Genomic DNA, 19,561 nt, shown 5'->3' on the forward strand with positions numbered 1-19,561 from the left:
GAGTAAAGTAAATAATTAAGTTAATGAATTACATACGAACCCAATACATAGATATATTAATTATAAAATAGCAATACTAGTACAATTACTAAATATCTATTACTTTTTTTTTTGTCTTTTTGTCTTCAGGATATATCTTCTAGGAGTGTACAAATTACTGAGAATTTTTTCAGATTACTTCGATCTAGGTTGATTACATACACCTTGTTTATATGCTGATCTTTGTAAAACAACTTTGAGATATAATTCACATGACATACAACTCACCCATTTAAAGTGTACAATAAAATGCTTGCTTCTTAGTGTATTCGCAGTATTGTCCTGCTACCACCACAATCTAAGTTTAGATAATTTTCGTTCACCCAAAAAGAAAGCCTATGCTCATCAGCAGTCACTCCTCATTCTCCACTACCTCCATGCCTTCGGGCCCAAGGCAACCACTCATCTACTGTCCATCTCTATGGATTTGCCTATTCTGTACATTTCATATAAATGGAATCATACAACACGTGGTCTTTTGTGACTGCCTTCTTTTACTTAGCATAATGTATTTAAGGTTCGTCCATGCGTCCATGTTGTAGTGTCAATCAGTTACTTTATTCCTTTTTATTGGTGAGTAATATTCCATTATATGGATAGTCCATTATATAGATATTGCATTATATGGATCATATTTGTCCATTCATCATCAGTTGATGGACATTTTGGTTGTTTCTGCTTTTTGACTGTTGTAAATACTACTACTATGAACATTTGTGTACAAATTTTGACATGGACAAATGTTTTTTATTTCTCTTGGATATATACCTAGGAGTGAAATATATGTGTCTCTAAAAGGTATGTTTGTTTCTTAGTAAAAAAACAGTAGTGATGCTATTTGTTGTCATGTTATATCCAATCTAGTACTAAGGACTTAATGTACCATCTTATGTAATTGGTCAGGAAAAAGAATCTTAGAGAAGTTGGGCCCTATTTCTCTTATTTAGTAGATGTTCAAAGGAAAGGTGCTGCCCTACGAAAATTACAAGGAAAATAACCCTCAGGTTTCAGTCATATCATCCATGCCTCCTTTGGTTTCCTGCTGATACTTCACATACACCTCAACTCAAGTTTTTGACATGATTTTAGCTTTTTATCCACAGCTCAGAAATACCTTTCATGGATGTTAATTTGTATATCATTTCCTGATTTACTCAAACTATCAAAGGGTACTTACTGAAATAGGTAGATAAAATGGAGAATTATGTAGTGGAAAAGGCATGAGGTTGAAAATCAGAGACCTGGGTTCAAATCATAATTCTGCAATTCAGTAGCAAAGTGACCCACAGCAAATTAGTTTCTCTGTGCCGGGGTTCCTTATCTGTAAAAAGAAGACAAATAACACAGACCTTGCTAATCTTGTAAATATTAAATCTAACTGTCATAAAGTACATAGAATGCCTCACATGCAGATATTCTATGTATCTGGCAAATACTGGTCATAATTATTTTTTATTGCATAATTTCAGTTTAAGAGTATAAGTTATATTAATACTTAGTGAAAACAATTTAGTAACTGCATTGAATTCTTATTCTCCAGGCTACATAATTTATTATCAACAATTCAACAAAGGTTTAAAACTGGCATGGTAGTGGGCTGTACACTGGGTTGCCTTGACAAATTATTGTGGGAAAGTTGTAAAATTTGTTTTCCTTTCTTTCTTTCACATGCCATTAATAAAAAACTTAAGGGGACAGATGAGCAGAAGGTGTCCTTAAAAGTGACTACAGATAAAACTCAGGCAGCTTGGCTGCTACCCAGAGGTTCCCATTAGTTAAATGTAAATACCGCCATCCAGCTTTATCCATTGAGAATTAAATCTCTTCTAGTGATAACATCTTGTATGCATCTTGTTTTTCTTAGGAGAAAAAAAATTAATTTCTCTAGGTTGAGTTCCTATTAATACCATCATAATAGGTCCCTGTATTCATTCACTGAATCTAAGTCAGTTGGTCATGACCCAACCCCACTTGTTTCAAATTATAATTATGTTTGCCAAGTTAAATTTATTCATAAATCTTCCCAGGTGTCCAAAGGTCTACATAATGCTCACAAATTTGTTAAGAATTGGAATGTAAACTTAAGCTTACCATCGTTTTAGATTTTATTTTAACATCGTGCACTGCAGAGCTGACAATAACCCAAAATATCTTTCAAAATTCTGACATAATCATTATGTTTTACTAATTTGCTCTCTAGTTGACATCTCCTTGTTCGATAATGGAAGATAACGTGAAAGTTTCTGAAATAAAAATGATTCTATAACAATATATTTTTCAGAGACCTTATCATCACTATTGTTTTCAAAATTAGAAAGGTAAACCATCTGTAATGCCCTGTAACTGGTCCACTGAAAGAATCATTATCTCCTACAAATAAAACATCTAATGTGAAAAAATAATATTTGGCAATACGAAAATGCATAATTATAGCAGATTTTTTGAGGTATTAGTCAACATACAATAAATGTACGTACATATTTGAAGAATACAATTTTATACATTTTGACTTATGCACATATACTCCATGAAATAAATCAATGCAACCAAAATTATAAGCATTTCCAGTAGTTTCCTCATGGTTCATTGTAATCCCTCCCTTCCACTCCTCTCCCCATTCTGCCACTGCCACCTCAGCCGTTGGCCATCAATGATTTGCTTTCTGTCCCTACAAATTTGTTCGTAATATAATTGTATTATATAAATTAAATCAGTAGGTACTCTTTTTGTCTGTTTTCTTTCAATTAGCATAATTATTTTGAGATTCATTAATGTTGTGATGTATCATACTTTCTTTATCCATTAGCCTATTCATGAATATCCATGTTATTTTCAGTTTAGGCTATTACAAATAGTGCTTCTGTGAACATTTGTCACAAGTCTTTATATGGTCAAATCATTTTGTTCTTCTTAGGTAACTAAGAGGAGCAGAGTGGCTAAATCATATGGTACACAAATGCTTAACTTTTAAAGAAACTGCCCAATGATTTTTCCAAATGGTTGTATCACTTTACAAGGTAGGACAACTAAGTTCCCGAACTCATCGTAGAAAAAGTGTATATACCTCATTGCTGAATATCATTACAGTCACTTTTGAAGTACTCCCCTTGGGAAGCTATGCAGTGCAGCCAAGGCCTAGTCCACCTTTCAAAGCAATTTTGGAACTTTTTCTGGAATGGCCATCAGAGCAGTCATATTACCCTTGATGTCCTGAATATCATCAAAATGTCTTCCTTTCAATATTTCCTTTATCTTCGGTCAAAGAAAGAAGTCACTGGGGGCCAGATCAGGTGAGTAGGGAGGGTGTTCCAATACAGTTATTTGTTTACTGGCTAAAAACTCCCTCACAGACAGTGCCGTGTGAGCTGATGTATTGTTGTAATGCAAGAACCATGAATTGTTGGAGAAAAGTTCAGGTCGTCTAACTTTTTCACGCAGACTTTCCAGCATTTCCAAATAGTAAACTTGGTTTACTGTTTGTCCAATTGGTACAAATTCATAATGAATAATCCCTCTCTTATCAAAAAAGGTTTGCAACATCATTGCAACAAGTTCGTGAACTTAATTGTCAGAGTTTGTACATTCCCATCGGTAGTGTATCAGAGTTCCAGTACATCCACATACTTGCTAATAAGTCTTTTTAATTTTAGTACAATAAGTACACTTAGTACAAGAAGTCTTTTTAATTTCAGCCGTTCTCACAAGTGTGCCGTGGTAACTCATCGTGGTTTGAATTTTCATTACCCTAATTCATACTGTTGAGCATCTTTTTAAGTGCTTAGTCAGCATCATTATATCTTTACTGAGTTGTTGGCTTTCTCATTATTGAGTTTTGAGAGTTATTTATATATGCTGCATACAAGTCCTTTCTCAGGCATGTGCATTTTAAATATTTTCCCACAGTCTGCAGATTTCTTTTCATTTGCCTTTAAGTGCCTTTTAAGAGCTGATGTTTTTTATTTTGATAAAGCTCAATTTTTATGGATTGTGCTTTTGGTGTCATGTTGAAGAAATGTTTGACTAACATGATATCACAAAAATTTTAGCTATTTTCTTTTAGAAGTTTAACAGTTTTAGGTTTTATACTTAAAATTTATGATCCATTATGTTTTAATTTTTATTATCTAGTACAAGGTACGGTTTGAAGGTCTTTGAGGGACTGGATATAAACTTGTAATTGTGCCAGGACTGTTGTTAAAAAGACTATCTTTTCTTCATTGAATTACCTTTGAGCCATAATCTAAAATCAGTTGTTCTCCAAATGTATGTCTCACTTTCTGTTAGGAAAAATGAGACAGTTCCTCGCAGTCAATCTTCTAGCTCATAAATTTTCTGATTTCCCACTTGGTCCTCTTTTCTCTAGGTAAACATACCAGTTATTTCAACTGCTATCCTTAATCATGATACAATGATAGATATTTTTCCTGGTCGGGAATGATAAGAATGAGAAAGAAGCAGCAATCTGCTTATTGTGAACTTTCATTCTGTTCCCTTTTGGTACTGTTTGTTGTTTTATTTTATTATTTGTCTTTATAAATGTAACAATTTGGCGATTCTTGCCCCTATGTGTATCATTATAACTAAGGCATTGGGTACATCATTCAATATCAGGGAGACACAAACTGAGGCATCAGAAGCCCTCTTGTATACAGATGACATCTCTTCAGAAAAATAAGGCTGATATGGCAGGAGGGCACACATTTCACAAATCTTTTTACGTGTCTGCTTCCTGAACCAGCTATGCAGATCAGTCCTCTCTTATCAGGACAGATCAGAAACATGCACGGAATTGAAAGTCTGGGTACAGAAAGTCTGGGTACAGGAAGGAAGGTGCAAAAACAGAAGACAAAGGCAGTAAGAGGGGGAAAAGAGTAGCGATGTGGCTCTGCTAGAGCACACATTCCCATTGACTATCGTAGAGAATCAGCAATCCCCAAGATCATATGAATATATTCAACTTCTAACAGGACAATGACAAGATCCTGGGGCTACGGTGACACCATTCAGAGTATTCACGTGTATGTGTGAGCGCATGTGTGCGTGCCCACACACATACACCCAAGATTGCGCTTCTGAAACAAACATTTCGCCTTGACTCACAAGAAAGCTGTTGAGTAGCTTAAGATAAAACTCTAATAATGACATTGAATTGATGGTTAACTCTGGTTTTTCAGGGCCTTTGCCATACCCGTATACTTTATTCATATTAAAAAAGTACATATTTTCTCCCTCCATTCAAATGCCTACTTGATGAGGGATAAATAAATAATAAATAATTAGAGAACCCTACAGGTGAAGCAAATTAATTTCTTCAATTCTGATTATGTTTGCTAAATCCCTGCTGGAAGAGAAGAGACTCCATATAAATAATGTAAGTATCACTTCCCTAAGTCACCCATAGGAGTCATACTGGCTATACCTATAAATTCAGCCCTAAGCTAACGTAGTTTTTCTTATCTATGGTTTTCATTATCCCAGGTATTTTTGCTCCTTAACACTAAATGTTGAGAGGTGGTGTCGGAATAAAAATTTTTATATTACAAACCAATAATGATAATGAGTTGGCCTCTATTTTTATATCTAAACTTGATCAGGTGATAGTTATGTGATTGGAATAATAATGTATGACAATCATGTTTAGTACAACTTAGTGAGCCAATGTCCTCCTATGACAACACATCACCTAGGAAGCTATATACATTCAAGGCATGCTATTAATCACAATCTTTGCAAAGAAGAGAATAAAACAGATTATAGTTGCAGCCAATGGGTTTCTTAATAGCCTAGAACAAAAGTAAATATTAATAGTACATTGCTACTCTTATTAGCATTTCATAAAGCACCACTAAATTGCCCTTTGCTTTACATACATAGTTTTTCATGTTGTTAAACTTTGGTTACATCTAAAATCTCAAATCAAATTATTCTCACCCATAACTACTTCTGAGTCACTAGATAATAGAGAAATGTAAAAAAATAGGGACAACTCCACTGGGATCCTGTATATTTAATTATACAACAACTATTAAATAAAGATTCACAGTTCTTTAATTATATTTTAAAATATTAGCACTATACACTATACACTTTAGGACAAGTCAACTGTGTCCTTTTGGATTTTGATCCCAAGTAGGTCATCCCAATGGCTTTGTCTACATATGACCAAACAGTCACCTGTTCACACAGGATGTCAAGTTGGCTCTGTTACTGATTCAAGTAGGTCACTGCACAATTGATTTGTAGGCAGTGCATTAAATAAATTTGCCAGTTCCATTATGTTTGTCCACTTTCCAACTGCAAAAGCTCATGTAATGTGTGTATAATTAAAAATTGAAGAATAGCAGTTTGGGCACACTAACCCCAAAGTTTAATTTTTTCTATAGAATGAATATAATGAATATATAAGGTATCTTAGATATTATTACTGATACAAAGCCCTGACTGAAAGCATGTAAGAAATGAAAGACCCACCTCTCTATTGTTTTGGGGTAGAAAACTCCTATCTTTTGTTATAAAAAAGGAATAGCTACAAATACTGACATAATACATATCACGTACCAAGTAATTTTCTGCATGTTTACATTTATTACATTCATTATTGCACAACTATATGAAATGGATCCAATTATTATTTTTTTTAATTTTTTTTAATTTATTGGGGTGACAATTGTTAGTAAATTTACATAGATTTCAGGTGTACAATTCTGTATTACATCGTCTATAAATCCCATTGTGTGTTCACCACCCAGAGTCAGTTCTCCTTCCATCACCATATATTTGATCCCCTTTACCCTCATCACCCACCTCCCACCCCCTTATCCTCTGGTAACCACTAAATTATTGTCTGTGTCTATGAGTTTTTGTTTCTCATTTGTTTGTCTTGTTCTTTTTGGTTTATATACCACATATCAGTGAAATCATAGGGTTCTCCGCTTTTTCTGTCTGACTTATTTCACTTAGCATTATACTCTCAAGATTCATCCATGTTGTCACAAATGCTCCTATATCATCTTTCCTTAACTCCGAATAGTATGAAACGGATCCAATTATTATCCCCATTTTATAGAGGTGAAAACTAACACATAGAGAGGTTAAGATCTTGCTCAAAATCTCACATTAGTTATTGGCATTAGGACCCTAACAGTTTGCCTTCAGAACCTGTGCCCTCAACCATTAAGCAATAGTGCCTTTCCTTCCTTTGGACTTCTTCTTATACTTTCCCCCTTGCTAAGGTTAAGCTTCACTGCAGTTTCCACAGAGACTTTTCACCACTGCTGTCCCTTTATCAATGTACTCTCTTGCACATAGGCTGGGGTGAGGATGGGCCAGAAAATAGTTGAGCTGAAAAGAAATGAGTTCAGTGATCAAAAACAATTGTAATTAATTACTACAGAGATAATAAAAAGTGAAATTTCAATGAGTAGAAATAATAAAAGTTTCAAGAAATCAAACATATAAGTTGAGACCACCTCAGGGATGATGGAGATGCCTGATCACTGCACTGTACACCTGAAGCTGAAGCTGAACAATAATGAATGTCAACTATAATTTTATATATATATATATGTGTGTGTGTATATATATATATATATGTGTGTATATATATGTATATATATGTGTGTGTATATATATATATGTATATATATATATATATATATAGTTAATTACAAGAAGCGGAGTACAGCATTAGGAATAGAGACAGTGGAAATGTAATGGCTCTGTGCCATGTCAGAGGGGTTGCGGATGGAAGGAGGGGGGTTGTCACCGTGTAAGAGATATAAATGACAAACGTCTAACTATTACATTGTTTTGTGCACCTAATTAAACTAATTAAAAACTAATTAAACTAATTAAAAAAAAAGAAAAAAAAAGTACAAGTTGATGATTAGTTTCTCCAAACAAGAGGAACCATTATCTCTCTGGATTTGAAACAAAATAAAATGGGCATTTTATTGTTCTATTTGAGATCACTGAGATGGCACATAAGCCCTCATAAATCAACGTGGGTCTCTAATAATGCTAATTACTGGCAAATAATGTTTTAAATATATTTCTGGAATCCTACAAATGGGAGTTCAAGGGATAGTCCTAAGGTACAGGATTAGCGTTGGGGGAGAGTCTGTTAGCTTTGTAATGATGGGCTGATAAAGGTTTAACCACCAAATGGGAGGGAACAGGGGGAATCCCTGATTTATAGCATTAGTTAACTGATTTCTGTGAAACAAATGTTCCCACTTTGTCCAATTTCAACTACCAACTTGATGTCACTGAACACGGAGTTTAGAAGGGATACGCAACAGCACACTGTTCTTCGGTGTTACCTCCATCCAAATAAAATAGATGTCAATGGCCTCAAGAACATAGATAATAGAAAAATGGGTTTTTAGTATTTATAACCTTTGTTTATATTTTACCTGTATGTCAATATAATTTAATTTTTAATAATAGCCGTGTTTAGCAACCAGCTTGCAAAATTCCTAAAAATTTAATCATCGTCTCTTGAGAGCTGATGTTAACTGACTGTAATATTCTGCCACCAAAAATGTTTAAATGTCTTTACAGACTATAATGTCAAAAAAATACAAGTCCATTAAATTTCTCGGGTCTAGTGTCAAGTAACTAATTATAGGCAGGACACATGCCCCAGTTGTCTGACTCTGGAGTCCAAAAGCAAATTCTGTATTCTAATCAATCACTGAGAAGGCAAAACTGTTTATTAAGAACGTTCTCCTGGCCAAGAATATTCGATATAGAAGATATTGCCTGGTAGAAAACTATTCCCCAGAATTGCCTTATCTGAACAACTCAGTGTTTAGAAATTCTTTATAGTCACCGAAAAAGGAATACAGATTCACTATCGCAGACTAAATAACTAAATAACTGGCTGACGACACACCACTGAGTCTAAAAAAGGTGAAGTATAGCATAATATTAAAAACCACGAACACTGGAGCTACCATGCTTCCCCGAAAATAAGACTTAACCAGAAAATAAGCCCCGGCATGATTTTTCAGGAGGACATCCCCTGAACATAAGCCCTAATGCGTCTTTTGGAGCAAACCTTAATATAAGACCCCATCTTATTTTCGGGGAAACATGGTAGATAATTTGGCTTCGAATCCTGGCTCTTGCAATTGTCATCTGTGTGAACATGGGCAAATAACTGCTTTGTGCCTGTTTTCTCATGTTCAAATGGGAATCAAAATAGTGTCTACTTCAAAGCATTGTTGTCAGTATTAAATAAGGTAATGCCTATAAGTTTTAAGAACAGTACCTAGCACATAGTAAGTGTTCATCTAGTGACTGTCTATTGTTAAGAATAAGGAATATATCCTTTTTTTATTTTTTCAATTTCTTTTTTTTTAATAGTCTAATCATTTTCCTTCACTATTATCTGGCAGTAATAGTGGCAGTAATAACAGCCAAAAATTGCTAAGTCTTTTGTGTGTGTGTGAACAAGTGTATTTGCATTTGATTGCTCATAATTTACAACCAAACTAAGAAAGACACATATTACCCATTCTTTATAGGTGAGAAAAGTGAGGTTTATCGAGGTAACACAACTTTTACAGCTGCCATAACTAGTAAGTGGTGTAGGTAACATTTAAACTCCCTGCCTTCAAAAACCGAATGTACGTTTCCCTAACACTGCCTCTCTATGATCTCCCATCATTTGATACTCTTTATCACAAACTATCACTTGAAATACTCTTTCCACGGTTGTTGTGACACTTTGCCTGATTTTCCTAATTCCATTTTTAATCATCCCTATCTCAGTGAGTCCTACCCACACATTATAAACCATGTTCACATGGCATTTATTCACTCTGTGTGCATGTCTGTCTGTGTCCAAATTTGTCCCTTTTTGTAAGGACACCAGTCATATCAAATTAGGGCTCATTCTAATGACCTCATCTTGACTACATCTGCAAAGACCCTATTTTCAAATACAGTCACATTCTGAGGTACTGGGGGTTAGGACTTCAGCATATGAATTTGGCAGGGAGGACAGAATTCAACCCATAACAGTGCTTACCCCTACACTTATTTTCTCATAATGAGAAATTTCTGTTTGCTCTTTTATTGTCTACTGTGCTTTTCTGGGCTTTCATTTTACAAATGTTTAGATTTGAAAAAAAAAAGTTAAATTTTCAGTTATTTATTTACATCCTACCTCTTTCAAAGGGAATTTACAGTTATTTACAAAATATAAACAGTGAAAAGAATAAACTAAATATATAAAACAGTAAGTGTGGAGATAAAACATTTCTAGATTTAGAAATATAAATCTAGAAGATTCTGTTTATTTTACATGCCATATGTCCTGCACAGTAACTAGAGGTGAGTTGCAGGTATGGATTATAACAATTCATTATTTTAAAGAACTTTCATTATTATAAAAGTAACACGTATATTGTAGAAATTTGAAAAACACAAATAAGGCATCAGACCTATTCTTAATACCACCACTATGAACATTTTGGTATGTGTCATCCCAACTATTATATCAATAAATAGACAAAGATCTGTAATTTGGTAATTAGTGGTATGTACGATTTTGTACGTTGTCTTCTTTATTATATTGTGAGCATCATTTTATAGATTATTAATACTATAATTTATAACTCATGATTAATAACTCATGATTTAAATTTTATTATAAATGAGTGACTAAGGGCAATGCACTTTTGTTGAATTTGACTAAAGACTACAGAATCAAAAACTAGATGTTAAAAATCACTTTTACCCAAACAGAATAGACAGAGCTGGATATGATTTAGCAAGACTCTACTGAAAAATGTAAATCACCAAAGATAGAGTTTCAGTCGATTTCATACAGAAAAGGGGCACTAATAATGTTTGAAAGGCCCTCACTCCATTTAATTCACTCCATTTAGTTCAGTAACTTTTTCCTGACATGCACTATGTCATTCTACTACAAGAACTGTTTTTTTATGAACAAGATATACCCCTCTATTACTGTCAAAAAGTATATAGAAGGTCTGAGGGTTTACCCTGTTAACAAGCTAGTAGGCTAGTCTGTTGCTGTGCCATGGGTGCTGGCAGAAAACAGGAGATTCCCGGGTCAGAGAAAAAGGACTTCACTGTTCACGACAAAGCAGTAGCCAGAGCTTCCTGCTGGTTTGCTTTGGCTCTTCCAAGTCCCGCAGAAATAACGTAAGTGGGCCTACATGGTTGCCTTCATAAGCAGTGAGCTACATTTCAGTAGAGGAAAGCTGAGCTTGGGGAACTTACAACTTTCATAGCTGGCAAAAGTAACCCTGCTCCGTCTGGGGAAAGACAGCATCTCACCCCTCAAGGCTGTTCACTGCAAAACACAAAATTTAGCAATGGCCTGGGTAAAACGCAGTCAGGGTCTCGCATTCTTGGCATACCACGCCAGAAACTGCAGGAACCCCCATGGGCCACCGCTGATTGCTCTCCCAACAATCCCCAATTTCCAGTCACAGTCTCAGCAAATCCTGGTATTTAACAGAATATTTTTTCCCTTCTTAGTTTGGTTTACTTTTGTACGGGCCTTGAAAGTATAGGCAATATTTTTAAAGTTTTCTGTAGCCGTATCTATTCATTTATACAATCTATAAATAGTTATTGAGCTCCTATGATGACAGGAAATGTGCTACATGCTGAACTACCCTTGTTCCTGATTCTTAGTTATTTCCACTCAAGAATTACTAGACATGCAGTATGATTGTTTTCATTTGGTATTTTCCAAAGTATCTGATTTTGTAATGTTTTCTTCATACTTTCATCCTCAAATTTGATGTTTCTTCATCAGACTAAATCATTTTTAATGTATGCTGTTCCCAGTCTTTCATTGCCTACTATTCCATGCCTTGTCAGGAATTCATTATAGTTGGGTAACAAATCATCATAAAGAAAATACAACCCTATTTTCTAATAGCACCAACATAAGCAGTTTTAAACTTTGGCATCTGCTTTTTGTGCCAAAGTCACAGCCTTCAACTTGAGATCTAAATCCATCTGTGTCACCCTTAGTCTTCCAGTTTCCCTCCCCAAACCTCCAAGTCACTAAAATTATGTTCCAGGTTTCTTTTGGCTCCCTGTATCCTCCTATGTGAATCTGTCTCCGTGGAGAACAGTTGGTGTGCTTCATATTTTGGCAAGCTTGCTGATGCATCTTAGGTGCATACTCCAAGAACGGAGCACAAGTTCCAAATGACAATTCACTATGAGGCCTGTAACGCCTACCATACTCCACTTTTCATTAAGGAGCTGCATACTACCTTATTGTCTCTTCCTCCAAGAAGTGGTAACTTGATTCCAAACACCTCTTGTTGACCAAGGCCTCTCCTTCTTGGTCTGTGAAGTAAGAAATGTTGTACACATCCACAATTAACTGTACGGAATTTCTACTCCTCTTTGTACTCTGTGGTAGGTTCTACTCCATGTTAACCTCTTGGCACTGGTTTTGATAGCCTGTCATCTCCTTGAATCATTTTTCTTTCAGACTTACTTTCTGATTGTTCTTCTCCTCTTATGTAAGAAGGCTTTATCCTGACTGGTAAGCCAGAATACTGACAGGCATGCCTCAAGTCCCTCAGTTTCTGCCTTAGCAGGAAAGCTCTCTCACATGAGTATGCTTGATAGGAAGGCAAACACATCAGATCCCTGCTAGCAATTTAAACAGATCCCCAAAAGTTATGCTTATGGGTCCCAAGTTGAAATTTTCTCCTTAGAAGCTGTTAGAGTAATGATTTGATGGACCAGTTTTCTGGAGATTAAAGGGACTCCTACAAATATTTCTTTAACATTGTTTGGCCACTCTGCTCCCCTCACAGATAATCTCTGCTAACATTAAAAAATAACTAATTATTATAACTAATCTCACCAGAACATCCACCTCATTTTTCCTTAGTAAACAAATAGCTACCTTACATGATTCCATCTCATGAATACCTACTGTGTGCCAGGTGCTTTATTTCATTTATGAGATTCTAGTATAGATAATTCTTACAATGTTTGCTGTAAGTAAAAACTATAATTCTAAGTGCTTTCAAATATTAAAATGGTAGAGCTGAGAATCAACCTCAGGCATCAATCAGATTCCAGATCCGTGCCCTTAATCACTGATATGTATGTGTATGTGTGTGTGAGTGATCATATCACTGCAACAAATCAGCATAAAGAAAATAAAACCCTATTTTCCAGTAGCATCAGCAGTTCTTAATTTTTCATTTACTTAATTTTCACAATAACCCTAAAAGACTAGTCATTCACAATTTGAAAATGAAAAAACTTAGGCAGAGAGAGGTTAAATACATTTCTCAGGGCAATCGCTTATAGATCTCAGGTTCAAACTTAGGCATCACTGACTTTCCACAAAGCACACTACCTCTTGTATAAATTCTCTTCATCTTAATAAACCCTGCTAAATATAAATAATAGCATAATTGTATCAGTTATCTATTGACGAAATAATCCTACATAACAAACAACCACAAGACCTCAGTGAACACTTTTTAAAAATGTATTTATGTCACATGTTCCCGTGACTCCACTAACTTGGGCTGGGCTTGCTCGTGTCATCTCTGTACTCGGCAGTGAGTCAGGTAAACACCTTTCTGATTCTGGCTGGGCTCACTCACATGTCTTGGGATTGGTTGACTGTCGAATGATTTAGGATGGTATTGACTGCAATGACAAGAATGACTGGGCTCTGCAAGCCTGAATTTGTACCGACAGCAATGGCAGGAATTCAAAAGCAAGTGGAAATATGAAGGTCTTTTTCAAGCTTTCATTTGTGTCATGTCTGCTAAGATCCCACTGGTCAAAGAAAGTCACTTGGCTGGGTCCAGAATATCAACGGAAGGATACTACAAGATTACATGGCAAAGGGTGTGGATACATGGGGGATGAAGCATTGGGACCATAATACAATCAGTCTACTGCAGTCATTGTCATTGGGGCTCCGTAACCAAGTCATAGAATTATGCATTTAGTTGTGTTTGAGAACTGACTACTAAATTTTCAGGAATTTTGTGAGCCAGTTGTTAAACCATCAGTAGCTTGAAATCAGCCCACAGTGAAAGTATTTATACCACAAAAACTGGTCAATCACTGTAAATCAAGGCCTTATATAGTCAGTTTATCAGCATATTGCTGTGTGTATCTCAGAACTTTCAAATATTGCCTTAATCAGAAAATTTCAAATTGTGTGTGACGAAATTACTTTCTGTTTTACACCAAAGAAATAATATGGGTATTCTGATGGGGTTGCTATTTTGTTTTGTTTTCCTTATTTACCTTCTATGCAAGCAAACAGCCTAAATTAACAGTTCTAAAGATAAATGACTCATCATTTCTTGAACAGGTAGAGTAAGAATAGTAATTATGTAAAAATTACCAGAGAAATTACTTATGAGTCTAACGATTCCAATTTGCTATTTTTACGAGTATTTTAATTCTCATTCGTTCTGTCTTTTCAGCAAATCTGCTGCAGCGAATTCTGGGGGAAGCATTAGGTTACAGAATATATGAATTTGTTGAAGTAATTTAGGCTGACTTAGAATCACAGATCATATGTGGAGTTCCTTCTATCACTGAAAGGATTTGAGCACAACTGTATCTTTTTTCATAAAAAATAGAAATTCATTTTATTTTAAACATAAGTAAGTGCTTCACAAACTGCGACTGATAAAGCTGCGGACACAAGAAATGCAAATCTTTCTAACCTTTTAGCAATTTCCCCAAGTTTCTAGTAGTCCATCACCATCAACAGCAAAACAAACAAAGAAATGAACAAAACCAGAAAAGAAAAAAAGTTGCCAATAGGCCATGATTCAAGAAATTATGTATTACTGGAAAGAGTTGAAAATGACTATGTATTGGTGTTTTTCTTTCCTCAGAAAGGGCGAGGGAAAAAAAGGCGGGGGGGTGTAAGGCAAGTGTAAAATGATTCTTTTTTTTTCTGTGAAAATTTTAACTATAGCAGTAAGTTGTGAAATTGTACCCAGTGTTTCTTCCCTCCCTCCCTCCTTCCCTCCCTCCCTCCCTTCCTCCCTGCCTCCCTCCCTGCCTCCCTCCCTTAAGATTTTATTGGGGAAGGAGAACAGGACTTTATTGGGGAACAGTGCGTACTTCCAGGACTTTTTTTTATTTTTTCCAAGTCAAGATGTTGGCCTTTCAATCTTAGCTCAGCTTCAAGTTGTTGTCATTTCAGTCTTAGTTGTGGGGGGCGCAGCTCAGCTCCAGGTCCAGTTGCCCTTGCTAGTTGCAGGGGGCGCAGCCCACCATCCCGGCAACCTTGTGGTTGAGAGGATGTGCTCCAACCATCTGAGCCATTCGGCAGCTCAGCGGCAGCTCAGCTCAAGGTGCCCTGTTCAATCTTAGTTGCAGGGGGCGGAGCCCACCATCCCTTGCGAGACTCGAGACTCGAGGAATTGAACTGGCTGGCAACCTTGTGGTTGAGAGCCCACTGGCCCATGTGGGAATCAAACAGGCAGCCTTCAGAGTTAGGAGCATAGAGCTCTAACCGCCTGAGCCATCACTGGGCCGGTCCCCCCGGTATTTCTTTCTTATTAAGAAAACACATATCTGAGCACATACACATATATCCTCTCCATCCCCCCTCTATATATGTGTGTATCTATCTATATACGTATATGTATATATATGTGTGTGTGTGTGTATGTAGAAAGATACACATATATGTAATTTTTCCTTTTTGCAGAATATAAAGACCATGCCTGGAGCCAAATTGTCTTAGTTCAAATGTAAGCTCTGTGACTTTGAGTAAGTATTTAATCTCTGTGTTCATTTTCTCCATCTGTAAAATGTGGCTAAAAACAGTATCTATCTCATTGGGTTGCTTGTTATGAGTATTAAAATAATTAATATATGTAAAGTACTTAAAAATGCCTATAAATTCTCAAAAAATGTTGCCTGCCATTATATGAATCCCAAACCTTTTTAATTTAAGTAACTTAAAAAAAACTAACTGGTTAACTGAGAAAGTTTAATCGTTGTTAGTTGTCGTTAAGATATTGCTTTATTTCTCAAGAATTACTGTGTTAATCAGTACAGATTAGGTGTGAGTAGACACAGTCTGAGGAGCACATCAGCAGCTCAGGCTCTGGGTAAAGAAAAGGACCTCCCACTTTAGCTTTAAATACCAAATATATTTTATTATTATTATTGTTATTATTATTTTTATTAGTTTCAGGTGTACAAGACAAGGTAATACTTAGACGTTCATCATTTATATCCCTCACACTGTGAACCCCCCTCCCCCCATCCATTATCCCTCTGACCTCACACAGAGCCATCACATTATATATATAAAATTATAGTTGGCATTCATTAATGTTTAGCTTCTGGTGTACAATGCCATGATCAGGCATCCACATTATCTCTGAGGTGGTCTCCCAAATAGGACGCATGTCCATCGGATACCCAACAAAATCTTTACAACATTATTGAATAAGTTCCCCAAATTAATTTTCAGAAAACCCTGAGGCCATCTTGTGGTTACCAGCTGCTTCCTAATCCCTTCACCTTTCCCCTTATCCCCAAACCCCCCCGCCCCCGCCCATCTAACAACTCTCGGTTTTTTCTTTGTGTCCTCAAAACTGTCTCTGATTAGTTCATTCACATATTCTTTTCTTTAGATTCCGCATATAAATTAGATCATATGGTACTTGTCTTTCTCTTTCTGACTTATTTCACTTAACATAATGTTCTCTAGATCCATCCATGTTGTTGCAAATGATAAGATTTCTTTCTTCTTTATGGCTGTGTAATACTCCATTGTATAAATGTACCACAGCTTCTTAATCCAGTCATCTACCGATGTGCATTTCGGTTGTTTCCATATCTTGGCTATTGTGTAAAGTGCTGCAATAAACATAGGAGTGCATACTGATTTTTGAATTGGAGTTTTGGATTTCTCCGGGCAGATGCCTAGGAATGGAATTACTGGATCATAGGGTAGTTCCATTTTCAGATTCCTGAGATACCTCCATACTGTTTTCCATAGTGGCTGCACTAATCTGCAATCCCACCAACAGTGCACTAGCGTTCCCTTTTCTCCACATCCGCGCTAGCATTTGTTGTTTGTTGATTTATTGATGATAGCCATTTTGACTGGAGTGAGGTGGTATCTCATTGTAGTTTTTATTTGCATTTCTCTGATGGTTAGTGAGGTTGAGCATTTCTTCATATGTCTTCTTGCCTTCTGTATGTCCTTTTTAGAAAAATGTCTCCTCAAGTCCTCTGCCCATTTTTTAATTGGGTTGTTTGTTTTTTTGGAGTTGAGTTGAGTAAGTTTTTTATAGATTTGTGATATTAATCCCTTATCAGATATATCATTGGCAAATATCTTTTCCCATTCAGTAGGATCGCTTTTTGTTTTATTGATGGTTTCCTTTGCTGTGAAAAAACTTTTTAGTTTGATGTAATCCCACATGTTTATTTTTCCTCTTACTTCCCTCGCGCAAGGGGATATATCAGTGAAAATCTTACTCCGGGTAATGTCCATGAAGTTTCTTCCTATATTTTCTTCTAGATATTTTATGGTTTCAGATCTTACATTTAAGTCTTTAAGCCATTTTGAATTTATTTTTTATATGGTGTGAGGAGGTGGTCCAGCTTCATTTTCTTTCATGTGTCTGTCCAGGTTTCCCAACACCACTTATTGAACAGACTGTCTTTACTCCATCGTACATTCTTGCTTCCATTGTCGTAGATTAGATGGGCATATAGGCATGGATTTACTTCTGGACTCTCTATTCTGTTCCATTGATCTATGTGTCTATTTTTATGCCAGTGCCATGCTGTTTTGATTACTGTAGCCTTGTAGTATAGTTTGAAATCCGATATCGTTATACCTCCCACTTTGTTCTTATTTCTCAAGATTGCTGAGGCTATCCGGGGTCTTTTATGGTCCCATATAAATTTCAGGATTATATGTTCTATTTCTGTGAAAAACGTCATTGGTAGTTTGATAGGAATTGCGTTGAATATGTATATTGCCTTAGCCAGTATGGACATTTTAACTATATTAATTCTTCCTATCCATGAACTAAATACAAATATATTAATACACATGGAAGCGTATGTAATAAAGACCTTATGAAAACGTGATATCTTTGTCACTTATAATTCCTTATCACCTACAATTCCATTGAAATTATAGGGCATAGAATATATCTGAGTGCTTAATAATCATCCTTGCTTTAGGTATCTTTTAACTAGGATAAAAACTTAGATGTATTGGAAATATTTACCTGTATTTTTATCTTTTAATAAATGTAACTTCACGCTGGGGTCAAAGTTAAAATGTGAATTGTTATCTCTTGATAGTATACGCCTGGCAAAAGCCCTGAAGACACAATGGGAAAAGAGAAGAGTGAATAGTCCTGGTAATGAAATATAAAATTACTATAAAAGATGACTTTACAATTTTTTTAATATACTTGGCCGAGATGCAAAGACTGTTTCATATTTTGGAAGCATGGAGTTTAATTATACAGAATAGATAACTGGAAACCTCAAATGTACAAAGACATGCATATCTCAATAAAAACCCACTGAGGTACAAACTGAAAATTGAAGTTATATTCTATAAAATGGTTTTATTATGCAATGCTTATAGGTAGAGCAAAATAGGTATAGACTAGTTATAAACTAGCTGTTTATAAATCTGGGAAATCATGTGCTGTTAAGATTAGGCGGCATCTATAAAATTGGTCCTATTTGTTTTTCTAAGCTTTATTTGAATATGTATTCTTATGTAATACATACTTATATCTTGTTATAGAACATGAATTTATATTTATATTTTAATTAAGAGAAATATAACTCTATATTTATAGGAGATTAAATAGCCTCCGACACTTTCAATATAATAGTCATAGACTATATTATAAGGAAACAATATTAAACAACTTTAATTTTAATTTAAAAATTATATCTTATGGTATAATAGGTGATCACTCAAAATCAACCAGAGTTAAGTCAATATTCAGAAGCCCAGATTTTCAAAGACTAGCACTGCCAGACCAAACTGAGTCGTCCTTGTAGATAAAACAAGAAAATAAAGAAGACGTTAAATATTAGCCTTTATAATACGGAACTGTTTGATAGTAAACACAAGTAGTTTCATTATATTAAATGGCATTAAGGTTGTCTACATAACTGGTCTCACTATTCATCATTGTTCAATGGCCTCTGCACATAAAGTACTAACACTCTTTGCTCATTAAAAGGAGCCAATCTAACTGGTGTCAGATGGGACCAGATTTACCAGGGTGATCACTTCATAAGTTACATAAACATCTAATCACTATGTTGTACACCTGAAACTAGTATAATATTGTATGTCAACTGTAATGAAAAATAAAACAATTAAAAAATAAACAAAAAAAAGGACCCAATCTAAAAGAACATATCAGATATGCTTTATTATAGGGCCATTTAATGAAATAATTTTTTTGTTTTGTTTTGTTTTCTGATACATCCACAGAAGAAGTAAAAATGT

General features: G+C 35.3%; 1 protein-coding gene across 12 annotated transcripts in view; it reads right to left on the reverse strand.

The window, feature by feature from the left end:
* The window catches only part of LOC308507854 (uncharacterized protein), a gene marked incomplete at both ends in the record, with an annotated part of 297,096 nt that overhangs the window by 265,506 nt on the left and 12,029 nt on the right, over nucleotides 1–19,561 (reverse strand). For 6 of the 12 annotated variants that reach the window (XR_013994945.1, XR_013994946.1, XR_013994947.1 and 3 more), the window contains one exon: nucleotides 1,217–1,360. The exons of 5 other annotated variants lie outside the window; for them this stretch is intronic. Of the gene's footprint in view, nucleotides 1–1,216; nucleotides 1,361–18,308; nucleotides 18,404–19,561 lie in introns of all 12 variants that reach the window. One more of the 12 variants, XR_013994951.1, reaches the window with a different exon arrangement.

This window comes from Rhinolophus hipposideros (assembly GCF_964194185.1).
Source record: "Rhinolophus hipposideros genome assembly, chromosome: 15".
Classification (NCBI taxonomy): Eukaryota; Metazoa; Chordata; class Mammalia; order Chiroptera; family Rhinolophidae; genus Rhinolophus; species Rhinolophus hipposideros.